The following is a 12,799-nucleotide window of genomic DNA, read 5'->3' as shown; positions in this document are numbered from 1 at the left end:
CCGGCCCGGTGCGGAAAGCGCCGTTGCGGTTGCGGGTTGCCTCTGGTCGCGACGTGTGGTGCTCGGCTTTGTGGGTTTTTTTGGTGCCCCTTTGGCCGGTGGGTGGTGTTTGTTGTTTTGTGTGTGTGTGTGTGTGTGTGTGTGTGTGGTCGGTCTCTTTGGCGCTCGGTATATATCTGCCTCCTGCTCGGTCTTGTTGTCGACGTCGTCTGTAGTTTTTTGCGGCTTGCCGACGACCGACCGACCGAACTACTACCTACCTGTGACAGCTACGTGTGGCGCCCGAAGGTGAACGTAACGTGACCTCGGCGCCCTTAGCCTAACCTAAGATGTCCGGCCGTAAGGTAGGTGCGGCCACCTGACGCCTCACGTCCGAACGCTTAACCTAACTTTGACGCCTAACCTAACTTTAACCCTTAACCTAACCCACGTCCACCTAACGTAACCTAACCTAACCCAAGCGACGCCAACCCTAACCTAAGGTGTTGTACACTGCGAATGTCGAAGGCATGTTATAGTCTTAGGTGGAGAGCACTACACGCAACAAGCGGCTACACGGGTAGCAGGGGTTGTGTGGCGTGGGCTGGGCGGTTTTGTTAGGTTAGATGGCCTTGGGCAAGTACAGAAAGGGGGCAACAGCAGCCTCAACGGGTGCGGGGACCAAGCAGCAATCGGTATCGTTTGTTAATTGTCAACTGTCGAAGCTGCGTTGGTACAGTACCGGAACCGCAAGCGCTGACAGAGAAAGCACCGAAGCTCTGCAATCGTGATAAGGTACAGAAAGCTGGCTGACGCCAGGGATAAATTCTGCCGAAATTGTCACAAAGGTACAGACGGTGTTTTAGAAAGGCTCGATTGCATGCAACCGGTGGTGGTGTGTTCGTCGCTGTTTGAGTAGTAGTTTTGATCCTGTAGTGAAGTAGAGGTGGATGGTTCCTGTGAAATATTGTGGGTGGAGGTTACACCCAACAACCGAGCTAGGTTTAATAATAATTGGCTCCTTTGACCGACCTCCCGACGCAGCAGCATTAGTGGCAGAACAACGGAGAGACGGATTTTGGAAACACATTTCACATACATTTTCCTCAGCATGTTAGGGTCTTAGGTGGAGATTTCAATTTACCCGATATAGACTGGGACACTCAGATGATGTTCAGGACGGGTGGTAGGGGGACAGAGAGCATCGAGTGACATTATACTGAGTGCACTGTCCGAAAATCACCTCGAGCAAAATGAACAGAGAACCGACTCGTGGAGATAACATCGTGGACCTACGGATGACAAACAGACCCGAACGTGTTTCGACTCTGTATGTGCAGAACAGGGACGCAGTGATCATAAGGCCGTTGCAGGGAGGACGGTGTATCTATCTGTTTTGGCTAGCAAGAGTAATAGAAGGCAGATTTGCAGACGACCCGACAGATGAAAAGGCAAATGCCTGTTCCGACACTGACAATGTTGAGTGTTCATGGAGAAAGTGCAAGGCAATGGTAAAAATGCGTTTTTAGACAGGTACGTGCCGAGTGTCGAACTGTGAGGGATGGGAAAAAAAACCCACCGTGGTATACTACAACAACAACGTTAGGAAACTGTTGCGAAAGCAAAGAGAGCTTCACCCAAAGTTTAAACGCAGCCAAAACCTCCGAGACAAACAGAAGCTAAACGATGTCCAAAGTGTGAGCGTAAGGAGGGCTATGCGTGAAGCGTTCAGTGAATTCGAAAGTAGAACAAACCCTATGTACCGACGTTGACAGAAAATGCTAGGACGTTCCGGTCTTGCGTTGAATCAGTAAGTGGCTCGAAACAGCATATCCAGACACTCCGGCATGGTGATGGCATTGAAACAGAGGATGACACGCGTAAAGCTGTGAAATACCTAAACACCTGTTTCCAAAGCTGTTTCACAGAGGACGGACCGCACTGCAGTTCCGTCTCTAAATGCTCGCACGAACGAGAAACCGGCTGACATCGAAATAAGTGTCCAAGGAGGAATGGGAAAGTCCGCCGGACCCGACGGGATTACCAATTCGCGATTCCTACACAGGGTACGCGAAACAACCTGCCCCCCTTCTAACAGCCGTGTACCGCAAGTCTCTGGAGAGGAAGGGAGGGTTCCAAATGATTGGAAAAGAGCACAGGTAGTCCCAGTCGTCGAGCAGATGCGCAAAAACCATAGACCCATATCTCTGACGTCGATGTGTTGTAGAACATGTTGTTTGCTCGAGTATCATGTCGTTTGTGGAAACTCCAGAGTCTACTATGTAGGAATCCATGTTGGATTCCGGAAACAGCGATCGTGTGTGAGACCCCCAGCTCGCTTTATTTGCGCATGAGACCCAGAAAATATGAGATACAGGCTCCCAGGTGGATGCCATTGTCGTTGACGTCCGGAAGGCGTTCGATACAGCTCCGCACCGTCGCCTGATAAACGACGTAAGAGTCTACAGAATATCAGACCAACTGTGTGGCTGGATTGACGAGATGTTAGCAGACGGAACACAGCATGTTGTTATCAATGGAGAGACAGACGTCTACAGACGTTAAAGTAACCCCTGGCGTGCCACGGGGGAGTGTTATGGGACCATTGCTTTTCACAATTCATATCATATAAATGAGCTAGTAGATAGTGCCGGACGTTCCATGCGTCGTTTCGCGGATGATGTGCTGTATGTAGTATACAGAGAGGTTGCAGGACGATCGGCAGCGGATAGGCACCCGGTGCAGGGAGTGGCAACTGTCCCCTTAACATAGACAAATGTGATGTATTGCGAATATACAGAAAGAAGGATCGTTTATTGTATGATTGATTATATGATAGCGGGACAAACACTGGTAGCTGTGACGTCTGTAAAATATGTATCTGGGAGTATGCGTGCGGAATGATTTGGAAGTGGAATGATGATCAGATAAAAGTAATTGTTGGTAAGGCGGGTACCAGGTTGAGATGCACTGGGAGAATGCTTAGCAAAAATGTAGTCCATCAACAAAGGAGGTGGCTTACAAAAACACGCGTTCGACCGACCCATACGTGAGTGTTGCCCACCAGTGTGGGATGCGTAGCAGGTCGGGTTGACGGAGGAGATAGAGAAAGGTCCAACGTTTCGTCACAGGGTTATGTGGTAACCGTGATAGTTAAGTGGCAGACTCTGCAAGGGAGGCGCTCTCTGCATCGCGGTGTAGCTTGCTCGCCAGGTTTTCGAGAGGGTGCGTTTCCGGATGAGGTATCGAATATATTGCTTCCCCGTACGTATATACCTCCCGAGGAGATCCCGAATGTAGTAAAAGTAGAGAGATTCGAGCGCGCACGGAGGCTTTCAGACAGTCGTTGTTCCCGCGAACCATACGCGACTGGAACGGCAAAGGGAGGCAATGACGACAGTGGCACGTAACGTAAAAAGTGCCCTCCGCCACACACCGTTGGGTGGCTTGCGGCGTATAAATGTAGGAGGTCGGCTGTCGTGTGTGCTTGGAGGCAGATTCGGTGTGTCTGTAGTTGCGGACGGCGGTCAGCCCCCCTCGCGTAAGCGGCGAGGGGCGGCGGCGCTCGGTTGGCCGGTGCCGATGTTGCGCAGGCGGCGCCCGTTTTGTTTGCGGCGGGCAATTTTGTGAGAAAGGGGCGCGAATGTTGGCGGGCGAGGTGGCCCGACGGCTGCGGGCCGATCGGGAAACGGTGGGAGGGCGATGGGGCGGCGGAGGTGCGTTTGCACGGCCGGCATCGCCGCACGCCTCCGCTTGTGTGGCTGTGGCGGCGGCCGCGCTGGCCGGGCTGGCGCGGCGACGGTGTGGCACTTTTGCCGAAGGTTTGGCCATTGTGGCGGGTCGTCGGCTGGGGCTGTGGGGGCGGCATGTGGGCGGGGGCGGCGATTCTCGGCGGGCCGAGCCAGGCTGTAGCGCGCGGTAGCTGCAGTTTGGCCGTGGTTTGCGGCGCTGCCGTGGCGACTGGTTGGCGACTGTGGTGTGGCCGTGTGTAGCCCCATCCTCGGTGGTTTGAACGGCGCGGGTGGTTGCGGCGCAGGTTTGGGGCTGGTCCGCACAGGCTGTCGGACGTTGGGCGGTAGCAAGCGCGGGAGGCGCGGCGCGGCGGCGCGCAGAGTGGCGGCCGCTCTCTCGGCCGTCCGCGCCCGCCCGCGACACTGGCTGGGCCTGGCGGCGCGGCGGCTATTCTCTGCCGCCGTGCTTGCCGCCTGCCGCTCTCGCTCTCGCTCTCGTGTGTGTACGCGCGTCGTCGAAATAATGGCAGATCAGGCGGCTACGAACGAGACTGCTGCGGCACCCGCCGCCACCGGCACGACGAAGAAGGCCAAGTCTGCGGCGTCTGCGAAGAAGCCGCGCGCCAAGCCTGCGCACCCGCGCACCTCTGAGATGGTGACGGCCGCCATCAAGAGTCTGAAGGAGCGCGGCGGCTCGTCGCTGCAGGCGATCAAGAAGTACATTGCCGCGCACTACAAGCTGGACGCGGAGAAGCTGGCGCCCTTTATCAAGAAGTACCTCAAGTCGGCCGTCGTGGCTGGCGAGCTGGTGCAGACGAAGGGGAAGGGCGCGTCCGGCTCTTTCAAGCTTGCCGGCGCCGGCGGCGGGGCGGCCGAGGGCGGCAAGGCCCGTGCCGGCGGTGCGAAGAAGAAGCGCGCCGCTCCGGCCAGCAAGGAGAAGAAGGGCGCCCGTGCGGCCGGCGCAAAGAAGGCTGGTGGCGTGAAGGCGGCGACCGGTCGGAAGGCGGGCGCCGCCAAGAAGGCGTCTGCGGCGTCGGCGGCTCCCGCGGGTGCGAAGAAGGCGGCTGCGGCCAAGCCGGCCAAGGCCAAGTCGCCGTCGAAGGCGAAGAAGGCCGCGAAGGTTCCGACGAAGAAGCCGAAGGCGCCGCGCCCGAAGAAGGCGACGACGCCGTCTAAGGCGAAGGCTTCGCCCAAGAAGAAGAAGTGAAGTTAAAGTAAAGAAAGGAAAGGGGAAGGAAGGGAAGGGCTGGCGCTTGACCCCGTCGTCCCCCACCCCCCTCCCCCGCGTCGTCTAGTGGCGCGCGATGGCACGGCTGCGCGCGGCCCAAAACGGCCCTTCTCAGGGCCATCAGAGGACGTCGGGAAGGCGTTGATTGTCGTGCTTGGCGCGTTGTGTTGTCTTGTTTGGGTGGCCGTGCGTGCATGCGCCGGGGTGTGTGTGTGTGTGTGTGTGTGTGGGGTTGGTTGGTGTTTGTGTGGCGTTTCTGTATGACCCTTGTGGGTACTGTGTGCGTGCCGTGGTGGTTGGATTGTGGGGCCGGTGGCGGTAGGCGGCGGCGCGCGGTAGCGGAGCGGTTGTGGCCGTTTTGTTTTGTGTTTTGTATTTTGTGCGGCGGCCGACGGTTGGTTTCTCATGTTTCTGGAGACTCTGTTTGTTTGCTTGCTTTGCGGATGGCGCGTCTTGTTTGTTATGTGTGTGTCCTCTCTGTGTGAAAGGGGGACGGGGACGTTGAGACGTGGAAGTGGCCGGCGGGAATTGGGAAGGCGCGGTGGCGCCTCGGAGACGGCGGCGGCCAGCCACCCGTGGTGACGTCGTCCGGCTGTTTGTTTGTGTGTATTTGAAGGGGTGGGGTGGGATGACGTCGATTGTGATTGTTGGCGAGAGCGGCTGTGTACGGGAGGGAGGGTGGGGAATTGTGGTGGTTGTTTTAACGGGGCTAGAGAGAGAGGCTGGGCGGCAAGACCGACAAAAGTTTTGCTCGCGACGGAGAGATGTTAGTGGCCCTGAAAAGGGCCGTTTTTTTTGTGTTGCGCGCGTGCGGTGCCGTGCCGCGGCTAAGCGGTTTAGGCGCGCTCGCCGCGGATGCGGCGCGCGAGCTGGATGTCCTTGGGCATGATGGTGACGCGCTTGGCGTGGATTGCGCACAGGTTGGTGTCTTCGAAGAGGCCGACGAGGTAGGCCTCGCTGGCCTCCTGCAGGGCCATGACTGCGGAGCTCTGGAAGCGCAGGTCGGTCTTGAAGTCCTGGGCGATCTCGCGCACTAGGCGCTGGAACGGCAGCTTGCGGATGAGCAGCTCTGTGCTCTTCTGGTAGCGCCTGATTTCTCGCAGGGCGACGGTGCCCGGCCTGTAGCGGTGGGGCTTCTTGACGCCGCCGGTGGCGGGCGCGCTCTTCCTCGCCGCCTTGGTGGCGAGCTGTTTGCGCGGCGCCTTTCCGCCGGTGGACTTGCGGGCCGTTTGCTTTGTGCGGGCCATAGCGGTTAGCGGTGCGTGCGGTAGCGAAGCGTCCGGTGCTGCCTTGACAACGGGCCCGCGCGGGCCCGTGCTGCGCTTATATGCCCTCGGTGCGCGTGGTGGGGGGAGGGCGGGCCAGAGTCTATATAGGGGGGCGGCGCGCGCTCACGGCGCACCGTAGCCGACTCGCTAGCGCCGGGTGAGGAGCTGCCGCTTGTGCTTTTTTTGTTGCTTGAGGAGGAGGAAGAATGACAGGCCGCGGCAAGGGAGGAAAGGGGCTGGGCAAGGGTGGCGCCAAGCGGCACCGCAAGGTGTTGCGCGACAACATCCAGGGCATCACGAAGCCCGCCATCCGCCGCCTGGCTCGCAGGGGCGGCGTGAAGCGCATCTCTGGTCTGATCTACGAGGAGACCCGCGGAGTGCTGAAGGTGTTCCTGGAGAACGTGATCCGCGACGCGGTGACGTACACTGAGCACGCCAAGCGCAAGACTGTGACGGCCATGGACGTGGTGTACGCCCTGAAGAGGCAGGGGCGCACCCTGTACGGTTTCGGCGGTTAGGCAGGCAGCCGGTGTGCTGTGCTGTGGCCTTCCCGCGGCCGTGCCGTTGCCCGTGCTTGGTGGGAGAGACGAAAAACGGCCCTTTTCAGGGCCACCACACTGTTCGGAAATTGAAAAGTGCGAAAGGGTCTGTGTTGCCTGCCTGCCTCTGTGTGTGTGTGTTTGTTGTTGTTGTTGTTGTTGTTGTGCGCCTCTGTTGCTTTGCGTGCGTGCGTTCCGTTTGGAGTTTCGACGTGACGTGTGTGATGATGGATGCGGGAGGGCGCGGCTGAGTCCGGTGTGTGCGTGGTTTGTTTGTGGCGCGGGCCGGATCATCGATCGGATCAGCTGTTTGGTTTGGTTTGGTTTGTCCTGTGCCTGTGTGTTTGGAGAGCGCGCGCGGCGGCCCGCGTGTCGTCCGTCGTCGGGCCGTTACGCGCTCTTTTAATTATGAACATATTAACAATGATCACATCACATTATTGGTGTATTGATGTCGTTGTCGTTGTTTGGAACGCGACTGTGCGTGCGTGGAGGGGTGCAGAAAAAATGTGTGTGTGTTCGGCCACACGGGCTGTGGACAAGATGGCGGACGTGCGCCGGCGCTGTGGACGTTGTTGTAAAGTGCGGCGAGGACGACGGAAACTTTGCTTTGGACGTAGGTTTGTGTGGTGGCCCTGAAAAGGGCCGATTGTTGTGAGGCGAGCCGGCAAGGCAAAGGCGCGTTTGCGTTTGCGTGCAGGGAGCACGCAAGCGCAGCGCCGCGGTCCCTGTTTAGGCCTTCTTCTCGGTCTTCTTTGGCAGCAGGACGGCCTGGATGTTGGGCAGGACACCACCCTGTGCGATGGTGACGCCCGACAAGAGCTTGTTGAGCTCCTCGTCGTTGCGGATGGCGAGCTGCAGGTGGCGCGGGATGATGCGCGTCTTCTTGTTGTCGCGGGCCGCGTTTCCGGCCAGCTCGAGCACCTCAGCCGCGAGGTACTCCATGACGGCGGCGAGGTAGACGGGCGCCCCGGCGCCGACGCGCTCGGCGTAGTTTCCCTTGCGCAGGAGGCGGTGGATTCTGCCGACCGGGAACTGGAGCCCAGCCCTGCTTGAGCGGGACTTTGACTTGCCCTTGACTTTGCCTCCCTTTCCGCGTCCGGACATGGCGTTTGGCTAGTGGCGTAAGCGCTAAACACGTAACCGTAACGGTGCGAGCCGCAGCGAGTCGAGCAGCGGAGTGCGTGCGTGTTTTTTTTTTTTTTTTTTTTTTTTTTTTTTTTTTTTTTTTTTTTTTTTTTCATCTTTCATTCCTTCCCCAGATGGGAGAAGGCGGGCACATGGAGAGCCTAGTGCTCTTTGGTGCCTTATCTTATCTTATGGTATTCTGTTGGGGCTCCGTTTATTTCTTTAGAAGGGGAGTTTCTATTGGTTTTCTGCGTATTCTTTTCTTTTTGTGCTGAGAGGAAGTGAGGACCCTGGCATTTGCCCAAGTGCTAAGGGAAACCTCTCAAAAACCTTAGCAAGGGTCCTTGTGTTCAATGTTGTTGTCTTCTGCCTTTGTTCTTCGGCGTTTCTTGTGTTATTCTTCTATTAGGTGACTGATGTAGTTGGTGTGGTTGTTCCTGTTGACGTTGTCATTGCCATCGTCGGTGTGGGCAATGCATTCCTTTATAGTTCTAGGTGGGAACGCATATTTATATTCCGGGAAGTTGAACTCCGTTGGTGTATAATTGAGTAGATCAGTCGTTAGTGTTTTGTTGATTTGTCGGTTTCTTCCTATTTTTGCTGTGAGTTGGATCCACCTCTCTTTTATGGGGGAGACCTTTGTGCTTTGGTAGACTGTGATGTTGTCAGTTCTCCTGTCGAGTCGTCCTGCAATGCGGAGGATTTTCCTCTCGAGAGCTTGTAGTTTTTGGGTGTTGTTCTTGTTTGTTATCCACACTGGGGCGGCATATTCAAGGACCGGTCTTATAAACGTCTTGTAAGTGTGGATTAGTGTTTCGTTGTTTGCACCATTTGCTCTGCCTCTTATAAGTTTGATGAGATTGCATCTATTGTTTGCTTTTTCTGTCATTTTTTGGGTATGTGGGATCCAGGACATCGTGTAATTTAACGTGGTTCCTAAGTATACAGCTGTGTCTTGCGGTTGGATGGACTCTCCCCACAAACTTATTTTGAGTTTTCCTAGCTGTTGTTTTCTCTGTTGCGAGAAGTGTTTGTGGCTGAATAGCACCAGTTGTGTTTTTTGGGCGTTAGGTTTTATTCGCCACGTTTTTAGCCATGTTTCCAGTTGTTTAATGTAGTTATTGTTTTTCCTGTTGATTTCGTCTATTGATTTTGCATGGCACCAGTAGGCTGTGTCATCAGCATAGAGGGCCAGCCCTTCGTTCCAGCTTCCTGGGTGTGGTATGTCTGATGTGTACAGGTTGTATAATAGAGGTGATAGGATTGCTCCTTGCGGCACACCCGCTTCTGGGAAGAATGCCTCTGACTGGGTTTCGTTGACATGTACTCTCGATGGCCTGTTGTCTAGAATATTCGTCAGTAGTGTTGTTAGCTGTGTTGGCACACCCATCTGGTGGAGTTTGTAGTATAGCCCCTTGTGCCATACTTTGTCAAAGGCTCTTTCTATGTCAAGAAAAAGAGCCGAGGCATGGTTCGTCAGATTCAGTCCTTCGGTAATTCCGCTGCAGATACGTAATATGGGGTCTATGGTTGTGTGGTGCTTCCTGAAACCTGCCTGTGTTTTCGGAATGATATTGTTTTCCTCAGCAAATTTGGAAAGCCTGTTGCTGATGATTTTTTCAAATCCTTTGCCTATTACAGACAGTAGCGTTATGGGCCTGTAGGATTTGGGGTTGTTTGGAGGCTTCCCTGGTTTCGGGATCATTATTATTTTGGCTTCCTTCCATTGTATTGGTATGGTTTGTAGTTGCAGAGCGGCATTGTAGATTGCGTTTAGGCAGTTTAGCATTTGTTTACGTGGCGCTAACCGAAGTTGTTGTCTTGTTATTTTGTCAAGTCCTGGTGCGCTGTTTTTCCCTCTTAGCAGGGACTCTTCGATTTCTACTTCAGTGATCGCTGCTATGAGTTTAGTTTCTTCTTCGTTGGGGACGTTTTGTGTGTGAAGTAGGGATTCAAGTTTTTTGTTGATGCGTTCTTCGTGTTCATTGTCAAAGTTCGTGTCAGTCGGGTGTTGGTGAGTCTCAGCCAGCACTGTTTTAAAGATCTCTGCCTTGTCGCTGTCATTAGCGGTTATGCTGCCTTCGTAGAGGAGTGGTGGTTCAGTTATGTGGGTTAGGCCGCCGATCTTTTTGAAGGTTCTCCAGAAATTGGTGCCTTGTCTATGGTCTAGGTGTTGGCATGCACTGGCCCATCTTTCCGACCTGAATTCTTTTAGCTGTTGTTTCACTAGTGAGTTTAGCTGATTCCACTCTTGCTTGTAGTGTTCGCAGCCTGTTCTTTTGAAAAGTTTATATGTGTGCCGGCGGCGGCGGGGTGGGGGTCCCTTTATGGGCTCGGGTGCGGCGGCCGGTTGCGCGCGCGCCCCATTGGTCGGCGGCCGCAACAGGGCGAGCTGGTAAAGGTGCGGTGTTGCGGTAGCGGCGGGTGCCACTGTGTGGGGAGACGCTGACTAGAGCGGAGCGCTTGCTGCCTGTTGTTGTACGTTCGAGATGCCGCCCAAGACTAGCGGGAAGGCCGCCAAGAAGGCCGGCAAGGCGCAGAAGAACATTTCGAAGGGCGACAAGAAGAAGAAGCGCAAGAGGAAGGAGAGCTATGCCATCTACATCTACAAGGTGCTGAAGCAGGTGCACCCCGACACGGGCATCTCGTCGAAGGCGATGAGCATCATGAACAGCTTCGTGAACGACATTTTCGAGCGCATTGCGGCCGAGGCGTCTCGCCTGGCGCACTACAACAAGCGCTCGACCATCACGTCCCGCGAGATCCAGACGGCTGTGCGGCTCTTGCTGCCTGGCGAGCTGGCCAAGCACGCCGTGAGCGAGGGCACGAAGGCGGTGACCAAGTACACGAGCTCCAAGTAAGGAGGAGGTTGTTACTTCGGCTCTTGGAAGGAAGGAAGGAAGGAAGGAAGGAAGGAAGGAAGGAAGCTCCCTCCGTTGCGAGAGCGGCAAAACGGCCCTTTTCAGGGCCACCAAATTGCCTTTGCGGGAAGAGCGGAATTGTTTGTGTGTGTGTGAGTGAGTGAGTGAGTGAGTGAGTGAGAGGGGCGGCATAGCTACCCGGTTTGGTTGGTTGCGAGGCAGCTGGTGTTGCTGCTGTGCCGTGGTGGTGTGGTCTCGAATGTGGTTGTGGTTGTGGTTACTGGGGTACGGCCGCGAGGGTTTGGTTGCCGCCGGTGTGACGTGGAATGCGTGCACGAGTCTTGGCGTGGTTGTTTGTCGACACACAGATAGATCGATAGGAGGTGTTGGTGCTGTCTGTGGCGCTGATTCATGTCTTTGTCTCCGTCTGCCCGGTTAGTCACGTGACTGCAATTGAAAGTCCTCGCGATTGATTGATTGTTGGATGTCACCGTTACGGCCGTCTGTTGTCACATCATACATGATGGCGAGGGTGAAATGTTGTGTTGCCGTCGACTATTCCCTTTGCTGTACGGCGCGTTGGTGTGTGTGTGTTGGTGACGTTTTAAATGGACGTGTCGTACTATCATCCATTACGAAGTCGCCAAGAAATGTACGGGCGGGTGGGGTAGGCGACACGCACGGTGGTGTACCTATTTGGCCCTTGATTTGATGATAGCCGTTTCTGCAGTTTGACTGATGATTGATTGGACTGTTGTGCGCACGCACGTCATTCACGGTGCACGTGTGTTCGGTTGAGTACAGTAAGCGTGAGGCTAGACGACGACGGTCGTTGTTTGTTGTTATGGGCGTACACGCGTTTCGTTGGTCTGTGTCCCCCGGTGTGAAATGGCAGGTGTGTCGGTGATGTGATCCGATCCGGCGGCTCTGAGTAACTGTCAATATCGGCGCGGTACACCGGCGTCATGGCAACGTGTCGGTGTTCACACCAGTCGCACTGTGGCACCGTCGGCGCCGCGAACGGTGACGAAAGGCTGACCTTTGATCGGTCGAGTGTCGTGTCTGGGCAGAACGTGTGGAATGAGCAAAACTGTTGGGGACGGAAACAATGGTGGAGGAGGGGAACGGAAAGTAATAAAACAAACAAAATGGAGAAGCAATCACCGGAAAACGAAGCAGGGAAAAACGGAGAGGCGCTGTCTATAGCAACGGAACGTTCCCGTGCATTGCAGCCGCACTGAAAGGCGTTTACGGCGCGGCTGCAGGTGTCGGCCGTGGTGACGGCTGAATTGCATTGCCTTCCCGGATGAAACGTTCGCCGACATGGCTCGGAGGAGGAATCTATGAGAATGCGTTGCCCTTGCCTGCCGTTTCGTGTGCCCTCCTGTTGTGTACGCTGTTGTTGTCCGGTGTAGCGAAGGGTGTGTATGTAGGGGTGTGTGTGTGTTTAGTGGGGAATTGGAAGGTCGATAGCTGCCGTCACGGTCAAGATAACGCAGTCAAAGGTGTCGCGAAAAAGTGTGTTAGCCGTGGTTGGTTGGTTCGTGTGTTTTAAAGAGAATGGACGAGAGAGAGAAAGTAGGTGGAGAGTGCGTTGCGTGTTGCCTAACTGCGTCCGCGAATATGGCAGTAGTTGGTGGTGGGCGTGCCCTTGCATGTGGCCCGGAAGGCGTGTCCGTTTCGCGGTAGTGGCACCGCTGCTGGCATATTCGGGAGATGGGAGGGGCGCGAAAGGAGAAAGGAGACGCGGAGGCTTTTAAAGACGGGGAGGGCGCGTGTGGGTGGCTCGCGCTGCGCTCGGCGGTTGTGTTTGTGCAACAAATGTGTTGCCGGGAGGGGACCGTTGTTGTGGTGCGGTTGTAGCCTCAGACGCGGCCGGCAGTGAACGTGAGACGACGGATGCGGGCCGGGGCGGCGCATGTCGCCGGTGCCATGCCTTTTAAGAGCCGCGTGGTCGGGGGTGTGCGCACCGTGTGTCGTGTTGCGAGACAGCATCATTTGTGCTGCGTGGCGTGGCGTGGCGTGGGGGCGAGGAGAGCGAGCCGCGCGGTGTGCTTGTGCGCCG

Source organism: Schistocerca nitens, unplaced genomic scaffold (assembly GCF_023898315.1).
Source record: "Schistocerca nitens isolate TAMUIC-IGC-003100 unplaced genomic scaffold, iqSchNite1.1 HiC_scaffold_515, whole genome shotgun sequence".
Classification (NCBI taxonomy): Eukaryota; Metazoa; Arthropoda; class Insecta; order Orthoptera; family Acrididae; genus Schistocerca; species Schistocerca nitens.
This window is presented reverse-complemented; position numbering follows the sequence as displayed.